Here is a 13,754-nt window from a genome sequence, read left to right on the forward strand (position 1 = left end):
ATCTTATTGTCTGCAAACCCAGCAGCATAACTTTGAAACATTCTAGTGAGTTTTCTTTAGGTAATTTAATATATATTCAACTGATGGCTGTCAATAAGCAAGCGTCAAGCAGCTTAAGAGAGCTTGAACAAGTGGACAAGGAGAGGGGGTAAAAAGCCTACCATCCCAGTGTGCAAACTTGACAGAGACTTATCAAAAAAAGACTCACAACAGTAATTGCTCCTCCCACGTATTGACGCAAGGGGGTGAATACTAACACAAAATGTCTGCATTTAATTTCTTTCACTCATAAAAGTGTTCAGTTTGAGCATTTACATTTTTAATAAAATTGTCAAAATGTGTAAACATTTGTATGTCAAAAAAGGGGACATCAGTGAAAGGGAATGAACATTTCTGTAAGGCATTCTAACTCCTATGTAATTCTGAACTCATAGTTCACTTGGGCTATTACTATCAGACTGTGTTATATATGTGTAAAAGAACTCAGCCCCTTTGCCTCTTAGTTCCCAGTTGCCATTCTGTGTATCACAAAGATTTGTGGAATTCACCGGTCATTTCCACAACTCAATAGCAACATAACCACACCTGTTATTTTGTTTGATAAAGCTATCAAGCCTATTATTTTTTTATGTCTGTATGTCTGCCAACCAGTTAATTATCTGACACATCATCATAACTAGATATTGCAGTCTTCCACAGAAACAATTATAGGCTAATTAAACATGAGTCATTGCTGCAATTCAGATTGCACAGGGGATTGTCCATTGCAGCAAAATGTTAATCTGTATGCTATTGACATTCTGTTGTATTAAACAAACAATTTTTAGGTACAAAGTACTATGATAAAAAGGACCACAAAATGTAGAACATGACAGAAGTGCTTAATGACAGAGGCTGCAGTATATTTTGGAAGGAATAAAATGTAGGTAGTAAATATTCAGTAGTAGTTCAAGTAGGTAGCTGCGTCAGCATGTGTAGGCTATAAAGGAACAGGTAACGGGTTTATTCCACACTGTAAAGAAAAGAAAGAAAACAACATTTCGGCTGTGGAGCCTTCTTGTATTAAATATATACTTCAGATTTTGAATCTTTAAAAGTCATGTACGTGTAATACCAAGAAAGTAAACCTTTTCATTGAGTTCAGTAGAAATAACAGAAGACCTGTTGGAATACAGAGACTACGGCAATTGCAATTTGCAATTGCTCCTGCAGAAGTATAAACATGACTTTAATGCTTGAAATTAATATAACTAGATTAATCATCTAGTTATATTAATGTGCCTTTTGCAATGATTTACAAAAGGAATTTAAGAAAATGGAGAGAAGTATATTTTTGAAACTGTATTAGTAGCCTTTTGTGAAATTTGGTTTTGCAGTTGGTTTTACAATACAATGTATTATTTAGATGAGGAGGCTAAGCCATAATGTTTTTAGAACTAAAAGGTAAATATGTCAATTTTATTCTTACATTATTATTTGTGTGGGAGAATATCATTTATAATGTGTATTTTATACTTACTGATTTACTTTTTAGGGCAAATAAAATTACATGGAATTATATAAATGATTTATTTATGTATTTCACTAATTTGACTGAATCCTGTTCCCAAGTTAAACTGCTGCTGACTTAAAGAAACCTATGAACCAAAGCTTGTTTATCTAGACTCTATGACTGTAGATGTGCACCACTAGTCCAAGGCTTTAGAGGTATGTTTTTTAAAAAACAATTCCATGATATGCTGCTTTTTTATGAAAATGAAACATCCAGCCCATTGAAAGTACAAGAAAACATCAACCCATTCTGCAGATTTAGGAAATAATTCTACCTCAGTCTTCCAAAGCTTAGGTTACAGTCAACCTAATAATGTGATCCATATGACCATCTTATAAAACAGTACAATCTTGCTTACAATATAATAGGAGACAATGGGTATATTTCACAATTATTTTACAGCTCCAGAATTCTGCTAATGAGCAAACAAGAGGTTTTCAAAATACATTTTCAATCATATCTAAAATATAATCTAATATCCAAAATGTATGTTTAATTGAAATATGCAGTTTGGAAACCCCCTTGTGTGTGCGTATTCTTGCGAAATGTTAGAAAAGGGAAACAGCTTTCACATTGTGCTGTTAATTTTAACATGCTTCACTATCTTGAACTCCTGACATTTCCAGTCCTAATCATTTCCTGGTCAGTCTGCCTCTCAGTCATAAATTCCACATCTCAAACATACATTTCTTTATTTAAAAACCCCGGAAATAGCCAAAATGTCAAGAAGGACTGGAGTATACTGTATGTTTTGTGCATGCAAGCATGAAATAAGAAGTACAGAAGTGTCTGAAGCACTGTGCAATTAAGCCTAGTAGAGTGACTTATCTCCATTTAAAAATGACAAATACTGCAAATAAGTTAGTATGCTTTACACCTACTGTAAGTGAGAAGAATTTTAGGCAGCTTGTTCAGAAATGTGGTTTCACCCCTAAATCCAAGGTCACTGTTGGGATAGAAAACTACAACTGGTGTTAAGGAACAGGTAAGAGACACAACATTTCAGCTGTGGAGCCTTCTTCAGGTGTGGACACCCAGTGAAGGCTCCACGGCCAAAACGTGTCTCTTTTCTTTTCCTTTCAGCACGGAATAAACCTTTACCTGTTCTTTTGCAGCCTACGCATGCTGAGGCTGACTACATGTGAATCTACACTAAATCTGAACTTTTATTTCATTATCCAACTGAAACATATGCTGTAAACTCACAAGTAAAGTTGCAGCCTGCAGTAGTTGATGCATTGTACCATGCTATTACAAAATATCTGCTTCCTCAGTGAGGTAAGTATGTGAATAATGACTTTCATTCAGGTGTGGTATTATCATAACTGCATTAAGCACCAATCAATGCCTTTATTAATGAATAACCACGCTTAAACAAAATAGACTCTGAAATAAATAGCTGTGGACCTGAAGAATTGATTGGATGTTTACAGACAATACAAAAAATACGGGATTAGCAAACACTGTAAAAGCAGGAAATTAAAAAATATTTAGATAAAATTCAAGGCTGGACAAACACCTGGCAGATGACATTTAATGTAGGCAAGGCAGGGTGCTGCATACAGGTAGCATCGACAAACTATAGATACAAAATGAGAATCACTGAGGTTAAAGTGGCTGCTTCTGAAAAAAAGTGTTTATGTTGACATATATTTTACTTCTAGACTATGTGAGGAAGCAAACAAAAAGGTACATAAATGTTAGCATGTGTAGTTAAAGAAAGGTTACAATTTAAATTTAAGTATGTTAACGTAGTACCATGTACAATACTAGCAAGACCACACTTAGAATGCTTAATCGAACGGTCCTCATTGAGAGACAATAAGAACAGAACCTTTTCAGTGCTGAACTGAGAAGACTCCGAAGTGACCCAACCCATGTATTCAAATTCCTCAAGGGTATTGACAAACTCAACCCAGTGGAGTACTGCAGAATTAAAATCAATCTGGAGATATAAGCCAGAGGACGCAAATGGAAACTAGCTTAAAGAGCATTTAAAACTGAGAGCAGGTGCCACTTCTTTCAGCAAAATATTGTGGGAGTGAGTGTGAAACAGGCTACCTAGTCATATTGTTGAAGCCATTACTCTTGCATTTTGAACTAAAATCAATTCGCTATTAGTTACTAAATGAAATAATGGGCATTATAAACAAGCTCGTTCTCCTCTCTTTCGTAGCCTTCTGGACAAGCATGTCCAAATTGATGTGAGTTAATCAATCAGACGGACGCCTTCTAAAAAAAGAATGCTTTTTCTTACTACAATTGTATGCTTTACTTTTAAGAGGAGAACACAAACCCACCAAACTCTGCCTTGCAATGTCTTGTTTTTTGTTCGCTTTATTCTCCACAAATGTTGATATGTGCGTGTTATTGGCAAATATTATGGTAACCATGTCATTACAGCCATACATTCACACACTTGAAGCATTTTATAAGGAACCCAAACATTTTTCTTGGCAAGTTTATTCAATTCCTATGGAGCTTGTACTGAAACCATAAAACTAAAGCGACCGCATTGTAATTTGCTCTGACTGTTGGCAGTATCCTGAAAAACATCACTGTCTTGGACCAGTACTTTTTGGATTTACTATCAACATGGCCCCAGACACCTCCCCGAGCAGACAGTGTCACAATAAATCTGTAACCTTTCTTTTCTTCTTTTCACTGCCACTAGAGGCTACAGAGCAAACAGCAAATACAAAACTGCTGTAAATTACAGAAAAACAGCACTACTCAATGGGGGAAGCATTATGTTTTCTCCAGGGAGAACTACGCATTTCAATTTACTCTTCCTTAAGTAAAACGTCAATAAGCAAACCATGAAATCAAATTTTCACCCTACAGGGCTACATTCTCTATTCTACTCTCAATTAGGCAATTATAATCTTTCTGGAGTGCATGAAACAGCAAAAAAAATGGCAAAACAGCTCTTCTAAATAACTCTTCAAGAAAGTCTTGGGTACTTAAAACATGAAATGACCTAAAGGATTTACTTAATAAAGAATACAAGAGTAAGAAAAAAGCAGTGTTTGGTAAGAATGATAATAGTAATTCTTTACCTTTATATAGTTTCTTTCCAAAGGCTTTCAAATCACTTTACGCATAGGAGAAGACCACATCTGGGTAAAACACAGCAGAAATTATTTGCCAGGAGCCCCCTACACAGTAAACCAGGTAGAGAAGTCAAAAATTGCTTCACCATTTGAATTAAGGGAGAATTGTAGGGAGGACAGAATAGACTCTAGCCAGGACATTTTGGTTAGTACCCCTACTACAGTGTCCCATGGCATCATTAATGACCAAGTAGAACTTCAGCTTAAGTTCCCATCCAAAGGATGACACCTCCTGTAGCACACTGTTCCCAGTCTCCATGCTGGAGCATTGGTGTGGAAGTTGTGCCTCACAGAGAAAAGTGCCACCTACTGGTCCCGCAGCGCCTCTTATAGCAGCAGCCTGAGTTTCCTTGGAGAAATCATTTCCAAAACGATCTTGACAACTATGAACTGCAAACGTGTGTTTTTGAGTTTGTAAGTATTGTAACTGTAGTTGTTTTATCCAAGATTAGAACCCAGGGTGGCTGAAAAGAATCAAATCAAACCTCTTCATTTCAACATCACAGTGAAAATTGTTTTCCACAGTAGTGTTTACTATAAGTCATTCCAGAATTATGTTTTAGGCAATCAATATAAATTAAGAGACTCAGCGAAAGTCACTATAATTCTGAAAATGGTAAAATTTAAATTATGGCTTTACGATAAGAATTCCAAATTATTTTTTTTTATATATACACAGTTAACAGTTAATATACACAGTTAACAGTTTGCAGTATTAGTACAGTCTTCAGCAAAACCATAGTATTCATAAATAAACACTACATAAATATAATCAATTAATGATCTTTTATGTTACTGGAATAATAGAATTATTTACAACAAAGAGTACGGTAGAGGTAACGTGACTGTAATACAATAATTATAGTTCAGACTTGCACCTCCTGCAAATCAAGGTTCTATTAAAATACTGTATGGTGACTTAGTCTGGTTTGATTTTGTGTTTCTTGCTTCATAATAGTAAAACTTGCAGTATATATAAATAGTAGTATATATAAACATATATATAAATAGTAGTAACTTGACACAACATACTGTATAATATGTGTGGCACTAGATGGGAGAGTCATTTATAGGAGATCTTCCCTTCTTAATTCATGCTTTTACTTAAGGATACGGAGAGGATTTTGTAAGGTAAATGCATTACTAATAATCTAATAATTATTAGTATAAGTATTGAAATAAAATGGACCAAAATACCATAAAATGAAACAAAATTAAAAGCTTCAACAAAGTGAGTTTTAAGACAGGATTTGAAAGTGCTGATATGCAAGATCTAACATGGATTGAGAGACTAGTCCACTGCCTTGGAAAACCTAGCCTGCAGATACAGTGAACCACAATAAGGCCAAATTCAAAGAGCACAAATGATGGGCAGATATATAGAGGTAACAGTTCCTTCATATATTCAGGAGCCAAACCATTCTAGTCTCTAGATGTGAGCAGTGTTATTTTGAATTTAATTCTGAAATCCATTGGTAATACTCTTTTTCAGACCATGTAAACATTATTCTTAGCTCATTCTACAGAGAATTCCATCTCTCAAACACTGAAACACACTAGCTTATTGAGGAAGATTGTTTTAGTTTCTTTGATCAAATTTTTTGGAAGCTGTCTTGTGGACAAATGTGGAGTCACTTATCTGCCTTATTTTTTTAGATTCCCTTCCAGGGTTTGTCTGTTTTTCTAGTCAGGCAAATCATACCTATAAACACTTTAAGTGTTCTGTTTTGTTTCTGTTAAACCTCAACCATGTGTGTTGAGTATTACACAATGCATTTCAGAAGTTCACTTTAAACTGAGCACATTATCTTGGACCCCGACTGGCAACTGTTCTCAAAGCTAAATGAAGCAACATTTGAGGCTTTGAAGTGCAAAGTTATTTCATATTTAAAGATTTGTTGATGAGATATTTGCCTAATTTCAAAACAAATATAAACTACAAATATAAAAAACATAGGCAGCTCTTCAGGTGCCTAAAGGTTATTATTACATAAATACACAGATATAAGAAGCTATCTCTTTTTGCTGAGATTTTTAAATTAAGCTGATTTCCCACCAATCTGACAAAATCACTATATTTACTCCCACAACAGCTGTGAAACTTCAAAAATGTTCAAGAAAAACCAAGAACATGTTATTTTTTGTCATGTACAGTGGCAGAATATGCAAAACGTTATTTCAACTGATCTTGCTGTTAGAGAAAGCATCCCTGAGTGATGGTTTCACACTTGCACACTTGCCAGACTTTTATTTTTCACTCCTTCAAGGCTGCAGCTAAACAAATATAACACCATTGGTTAGTGAGGAAAAACATACAGTGCCTGTTGAAAATCATTTTATAGGGACCAGATTTCCAAGTCTACTGTAACAGGGCTAGGCAGGTGCTGATAACCCTGTGTTGAACCCATGCTATGCTCTGCATGCTCTGCATGTCACCTTGTGACAAACGCCTGTTCCATTCTTGAATTAACAAAGGTTTTTATTGTGTTTAACTTCTTGGTGCTGAAAGAACATCAACTTGTGACATGTGAACCACTATGTCAGCCTTAAATCCAAAGGCATTGAAGTTAATCCAGTGAAATTCTTCAGCATCAACAGTGAAACATGATATATAGGTCACAACCCTCATTATAGGAGCACCACAGGGTTGCATGGTCTCTCCTCTTGCTTTTTCTCTATACACCAATGACTGCACCTCAAATGCCTCCTCTGTGAAGCTCCTCAAGTTTGCAGATGATACGACACTGATGGGTCTTATTCGTGATGGTGATGAGTCTGCATACAGACAGCAGATTGATCGGCTGGTAGACTGGTGCACTCAACACAAGCTGGAGCTTAATACCCAAAAAAACGTGGAGTCTTAAATTTGTGTTATTAAAATTGAATATTAATGACTTAGTTTACAACTACGGCATTACATGCACTAATAATATTATTATCTGTATATGGATATTTATTATGGACAGTTTATTTATCATTTACAAATATGTATATACTGTATGTATGGGGTTATCACACATAGAGTTCTGACACAGTGGAGTCGCTTTCTCTTATCCTTTGCATATATTAACATATACAAATGAATATTAATTCACTGTATAACGTCAGTGGTGCTAAGAATAACAGAACAGTACAGGAAGAGCTCAGATATTTTTCCTTTAATTTCTGAAATGTATATTATGTTTTATCGTGTTCTATGTGTCTACGTATATATGGTATGTCCGTATGTGTATAGTGTATGAGCAACTCACCAACTCAAATTCCTTGTAAGTGAAAACATACTTGGCCAATAAAGTGATCTATCCATCTACAAGCGCAAACTACGTTGTACTGCATTTAAACCTCAGAACAGGAAGCACGTCTTTACGCAAAGGTTTCTGGGAACAGGCCAGCCAGTTAAGCATGTTGTTGGAGATGGAACCCTGGTTTCTTTCTTACAACAGTAATGTTGCTGAAGATGTAACCTTTGTTTCTTTCAACAAAAGGCCAGGTAAAATCTTCAGATTAATTAGCTAAAATACTAACTACCAAACAGGCAAGATGGGCTGAATGGCCTTCTCTTCTTTTTAGCTTTTCTTACATTCTTATTCTTATATTCATAAATAGATTATCTATGGTTTCATCAATATAATTCATTACAACTTGGTTGAATGAATTAAAAACTGATGGATTCTAAATGTTTGTTAAATGTTCTTATTTTAGAAATAAATTATTAGATTCTCAGACGATTGAGGATTCAGCACTTGAAAAGGTCAGTATTTTGTGCAGAACTTTGGTTGCCATATTAATGAATAACAATACAAAATAACAACAAAAATGAGATCAATTAAAATGAAAAAATACTTTTTAATAGCACCTGTCTTTAATCACTGTTCACATGGGCCAAAATTATGTATTCCAAAGAATCAGTGGGATTCATATGGGTCCAATTCTGCATCAAATATTTCTCCGGTTTAATGTGTTTCTTCTCATGGGTCATTTAATAAATTGGCATGCGGTGCTGACTTGAGTTTGGTTTTGCATTATATCCTATCTGAAAAGTCATAAATAATACATAACACATTGAAAGCTACAATCCATCTTTAAGTAGGCCATTTGGCAATATAACCAGTAGTGCAAAGTGAACTTATTTAAAGTTTCATATTAATAAGTAAGCAAAGGTTACACAGGACACAGGTCCTTTCTGTCTTTTGTTAGTACCTATGGATTTAAAATGTTTTTAAAGCTTTTTTAAAGGTAACTAAAGAAATTTCATTAAGGTTTCCAGTGCATCACTATTTACAACATGCCTTGGTATCATAATTTAAACAACCACTTCCACTTCCATGTATTATCAGAAAATCAGTTATTTCAAGGGTCACAGCAATCCAGTCCTTATCCTGGAAGTACAGGGCATGAGGCAGGATTATACCACGGATGGGGCACTAGTTCATTGCAGGGCATAGACACAGGGACCTACAGCATCACTCAAAAGCTGTGAGGTTGCAGCACTAACCACCAAACCTCCATCCCACCCTCACACACAATCTCTAAAAATTCATATTCTGTGAAAAACGTATTAGATTTATTTTATTAGGTTACATTGGATACCTAGACTTGCTGGAATATGGAACATGTGACCTATAATTTATGGACACAACTCTTCGGATGCAACATAATACAATAATAAAAAGAAATAGAAATAATAGCACACACAGAGATTGAAGAGCAGTCATAATAGGGCTAAGCAATTTATCTAAAAAGAAATGTATTATCTATTATTTCAGGTTTTTTAACCCCCCAAAGTCATATCAAATGGCATCAATATAGCATACTCTCATGTTTGTCTTCCATAAATAATGTGTTACATCTGAATAATACAAATATGTCAAGGCAGAAAATCAACTAATACTATTCTAAATGAGGTGTCCAATAGCTCTGACCACAAGAAAACCAAGAAGGCTTTCATCTGTTAATGCAAGACAGCTCATTTTCAGGAAGTATGACCAACCTTATGGTTCCACAAGTACAATAGTTAATTTGATGAGGTTGCTCTTCTGAAAAGATCTACAATTTTCCAATCTTAAGATTTTTGTTATTTTTTAAAAATGGAATTGGCAGTTATTTTTTATTATTTACCCACACAATTTTAAATTGACAGTTGTATAACACTAGACTACAACTCCTCTATCAAAGATAAGAAACTACAGACAGCTTATTCCAATGCCATCTGCCAGAGTCAGTTATGTCTTAAGAGGCCAAAAGCTTCTCAGTACCCTGCGGGAGAGTTATTGCTGACTGGAGGAGTGGCACGTCTCTCAATGATGTCACTGCAAGTTCCCAACAAGCAATAGGAGTTTCTGGTTTGCTGAAACATAGAAACACCTGGGTTGGCTAACACCCAGGCTACCCTAACCACGCTCATTCAGTTGTGCGCAGAACATCTCTTTTTAACTTTTTAAAATTTGTTTTATGAGAATTATACGTGAAACAGTAGAGAATGGGGTATATTTTTCATGAACTGGTTTTGAATAAATTACTTGAAAATTGCCTAGAGCTGTCCTTCTTTCCACAAATTAATCAGCAAGTCTCAGTCATACTTAATCGTTAATAAGTCATAATTAATCATGATCTGTTTCAACTTAGAAACGGCTCCTGCATGGATTCCAGCATCAACCGCGTTTAATGTGCATCTGTTTAATTGGATTCAAAGGCTCAAGAAATAAGAAAGAATTCCAAATACAAAAATGTTATCCCTTTTACTTTTTTTCTTTAAAAACCTTGCTGGCTCCACTTGCACTGTCTTAAAATGAAGACTGGAAAAACATTTAATGTGTTTTCCTTTCTAATTTTATGTCCACCTGTCAAGCTGCTTTAAAAAAAATTGTCAGTAAAGTGAAAATGAGTCTACCATTCCATAGTTTTTTCTCAAAGCAATTTTCAAAACATTTTGGTATATTTTGGAGTTCATGGGTGATATCCAATATCCTACTTATACAGTTGTTCCCAGGGGAAAAACATGTATAATTAATCAATCCTGTGGCAAGGTGAACTGTAAAAAAACATAAAATCTACAATATATACAACTTTATTATAGTTGGTTAATTGTTTTTTGATTATTTGTGTTCTTTGATTTTTTTTTACCTTTATGCAAAATTATTGATTTTTTTGCAACAAATAGTAAAAGTGCTGGTGTGGTTGACTTTGGAGAGACCTTAAAGCTGAGGGTCTGATTTGAATTAAACTTTTAACTACTGAGTTTCATCAAATATGACAAGGCCACTTGAGACAGAAAAAGCAGTAATTTCATTAGATTAATTTACAGTGGCTATCAAAGGTATTCACCAATCCCCCTTGAACATTTTTTACATTTTATTGTATTTCAAGATGGAATCATAATGTATTTAAGGAGCTTTTGCCATTAATTGACAGAAAACACTCTGTGCAGTAAGTAAATCACAGCTCGACTGTCACGGACATACTGAAGACTGTAATTGAGGTCTGAGAAATCACAGAGGGGAGACAGTTGCACAGTGGTTAGCATTGCTGCCTCACAGCACTGGGGTCTGGGGTTCAATTCTGGACTTGGATTGGGGTGCTATCTGCCTGAAGTTTGTTCTCATGGGTTTTCTCTTGGTACTCCAGTTTCCTCCCACAGTCCAAAAACACACGATTTGGGGGAGCCAGAGCCTATCCCAGCAGGCAAACACGCCATATGCCCCCTGGTTGCTGGGATAGGCTCTGCCTCCCCAACAACCCTAAACTGGATAAAGCAGTTAGAGAATGACGATGTCTAAATTGATCTCACCTTAGTCAAAAAGTGATCAGAAAGCATGGTACAGAGGATATTCATTAATCCAACAGTAAGAGATAGTTGAAAACCTTCATAACCTGAAGCACGTTCCTGTAAGATACAAGTCCATTCCATTGGTCAAACCATGAGAGGAGGACAGAAAATGGAAAAAGCGCTTTAAAGATGTTCCTCATTGACAAGAGCAATATCTACACTAGCTCATTGGAGGCTACAGTCCAGATCCACCTCAGAAGAAGGAAGAGTCTGCTGCAAGGATCTCATCAGTTCCAGAGATAAGACCATAACACGGGATGGAAAAGCAGGAACAACAGAAACAGCCTGTCAGATCAGCAACCCAGGACCACATTGTTACTTGGAAACACATAAGCAAACTGCAAAAGAGTGTTTTTCCAGGACTGGCCTCTTCAACAATCTCATGACCTAGATGGTCAATTCATTGTGAGGTCTCTATGATCAGAAGGGTTCTCGTCACAGACTCAAGAGTTTAGAAAGTTTTAGTACAATTTTTCTAGAAAAGGAAGAATAAGCGATCAGTTGACATGGAAATAATTTATCTACTGTTCAACCCACTAGATTTAATTAGAACTATTTTTTACTATCTTGCATGATATAATGTACTGTATATGGCACATGAGACCAAAATGATAAAATCAAGAAGCCTGTTATTAAAATAATAATACTTTTCTTCTAATTTGTGAAGTTTTCTAAACATGACAGCATTACACAAATGAATGGACTTTTGAGTACAGGCTCAAAATGTTCCATTCCTTACTTACTTTATGACATATTCTGGCAACAACACTAGCAACATTAGCAATATTATTCATGTGGCATTAATGAATACAGTGAACAGATGTTAACGAGATTTTGTTGCATTTGATATAGCAATTTAGAGAATAATTTTATTTGTAAAAATGGAACTATAGCAAATGCTTCCAACTGAATAATAATTAAATATCATTTACAGTAATTATTATGGCAATGATTTTAAACAAAGTCTAACTTTTTTTCCAGCAGCAAGGAAAAATGCAGCTATTGATGTGACCACATATTCTAGATGTGATGAAGTGGTTAGTCCCTGAACAGCAGGCCAATCTACAACCACCCTGCCTAAACTTTCTATCCAGTTTACTGCCCAACACACGAAATGCACATTTTAACTGGAGCTTTCCGTTGCATGCCATGGTATCTAAGATCATGCCAAAGCTTAACAAATGGTGTAAATGACTGAATGTCTTCACAAAATGAACAAGATGCACATATGACACGATGCCTTGTATGTTTCTGTTAATTGTTCTTCATTTTGTAATAATCTGATTAAATAATATTAAATAAAATACAAATGCTTCATAGAGTTATTGCTTGGATCAGTAATTTTCTGTCATGCCAAGTTCTACATTTTCTTACCTGTGTAACAAATAACTCTTAGTTCTGCTCTTAAAATAATACAAATAAAGTGGAATCAATATTTGTTTTTATGTTTGCATATATTTTATTTTTTATTTTGAAAATGGGTAAACATTCTTACAGCATGTCCTTGTTTCTGTTTGTATGTTCCATTAACGGGTTTTTAGTGCCGCTGATGATCTGCTAATCTCATTTGGCATTCAAAACCCTGTCTGCTATTTTTCTTGCATTCTTTGGTTATTTGTGTTTAAATTCTGTTACTTTGTGCCACTAGCAAACCAGTATGTCAAAAAATACAATACAGAGTTAGATTTTCATTATCCCATCAAATTATGAAGAAAATGTTAGCAATGTAGACAGCCTGAACATAACCCAATACTAATACTTCAGTCTGATAATGCATTATTCATTGTGCCTGTAGTGTTTGTGCTATCTGTGGAGACATGTAGCATTCAACAGAAACATTTCACAAGCTACATTAATGTGCGTAGGTAGGCTTCACAACTCTGCTCTGCTCTATTGACGTTTGTTATGGTTTAGAAATGTGTTTCTCTTACAGACTTTGTTATCAAAATGTTATATAGAAGTACAAATATGTAAAGTATAAATATGTACAGTACCGTTCACAATATAAATATGTTTGCTAAACTGAGATCAATAGCTAAAATTTTTAATTAATTAGGAAAAAATGTTAAAACACTGAGTAAATTAATAAAGAACAAGTAAAGGTTGGGTTCGGGTTATCCTTGCTCTTTGTAGTTGGTTTGTTTCATCAGTGATATTTGAGCTGTGGCTTGAAATTAAGTGCCTGAGGGAATTTACAGAGACAGATCCTTGTAAATCTCATTGATTACACAGAAAGTCCATTACACTACTTTTGTCAGCTCTC

The sequence above is a fragment of the Atractosteus spatula genome, chromosome 12 (assembly GCF_055471065.1).
Source record: "Atractosteus spatula isolate fAtrSpa1 chromosome 12, fAtrSpa1.hap1, whole genome shotgun sequence".
NCBI lineage: Eukaryota > Metazoa > Chordata > Actinopteri > Semionotiformes > Lepisosteidae > Atractosteus > Atractosteus spatula.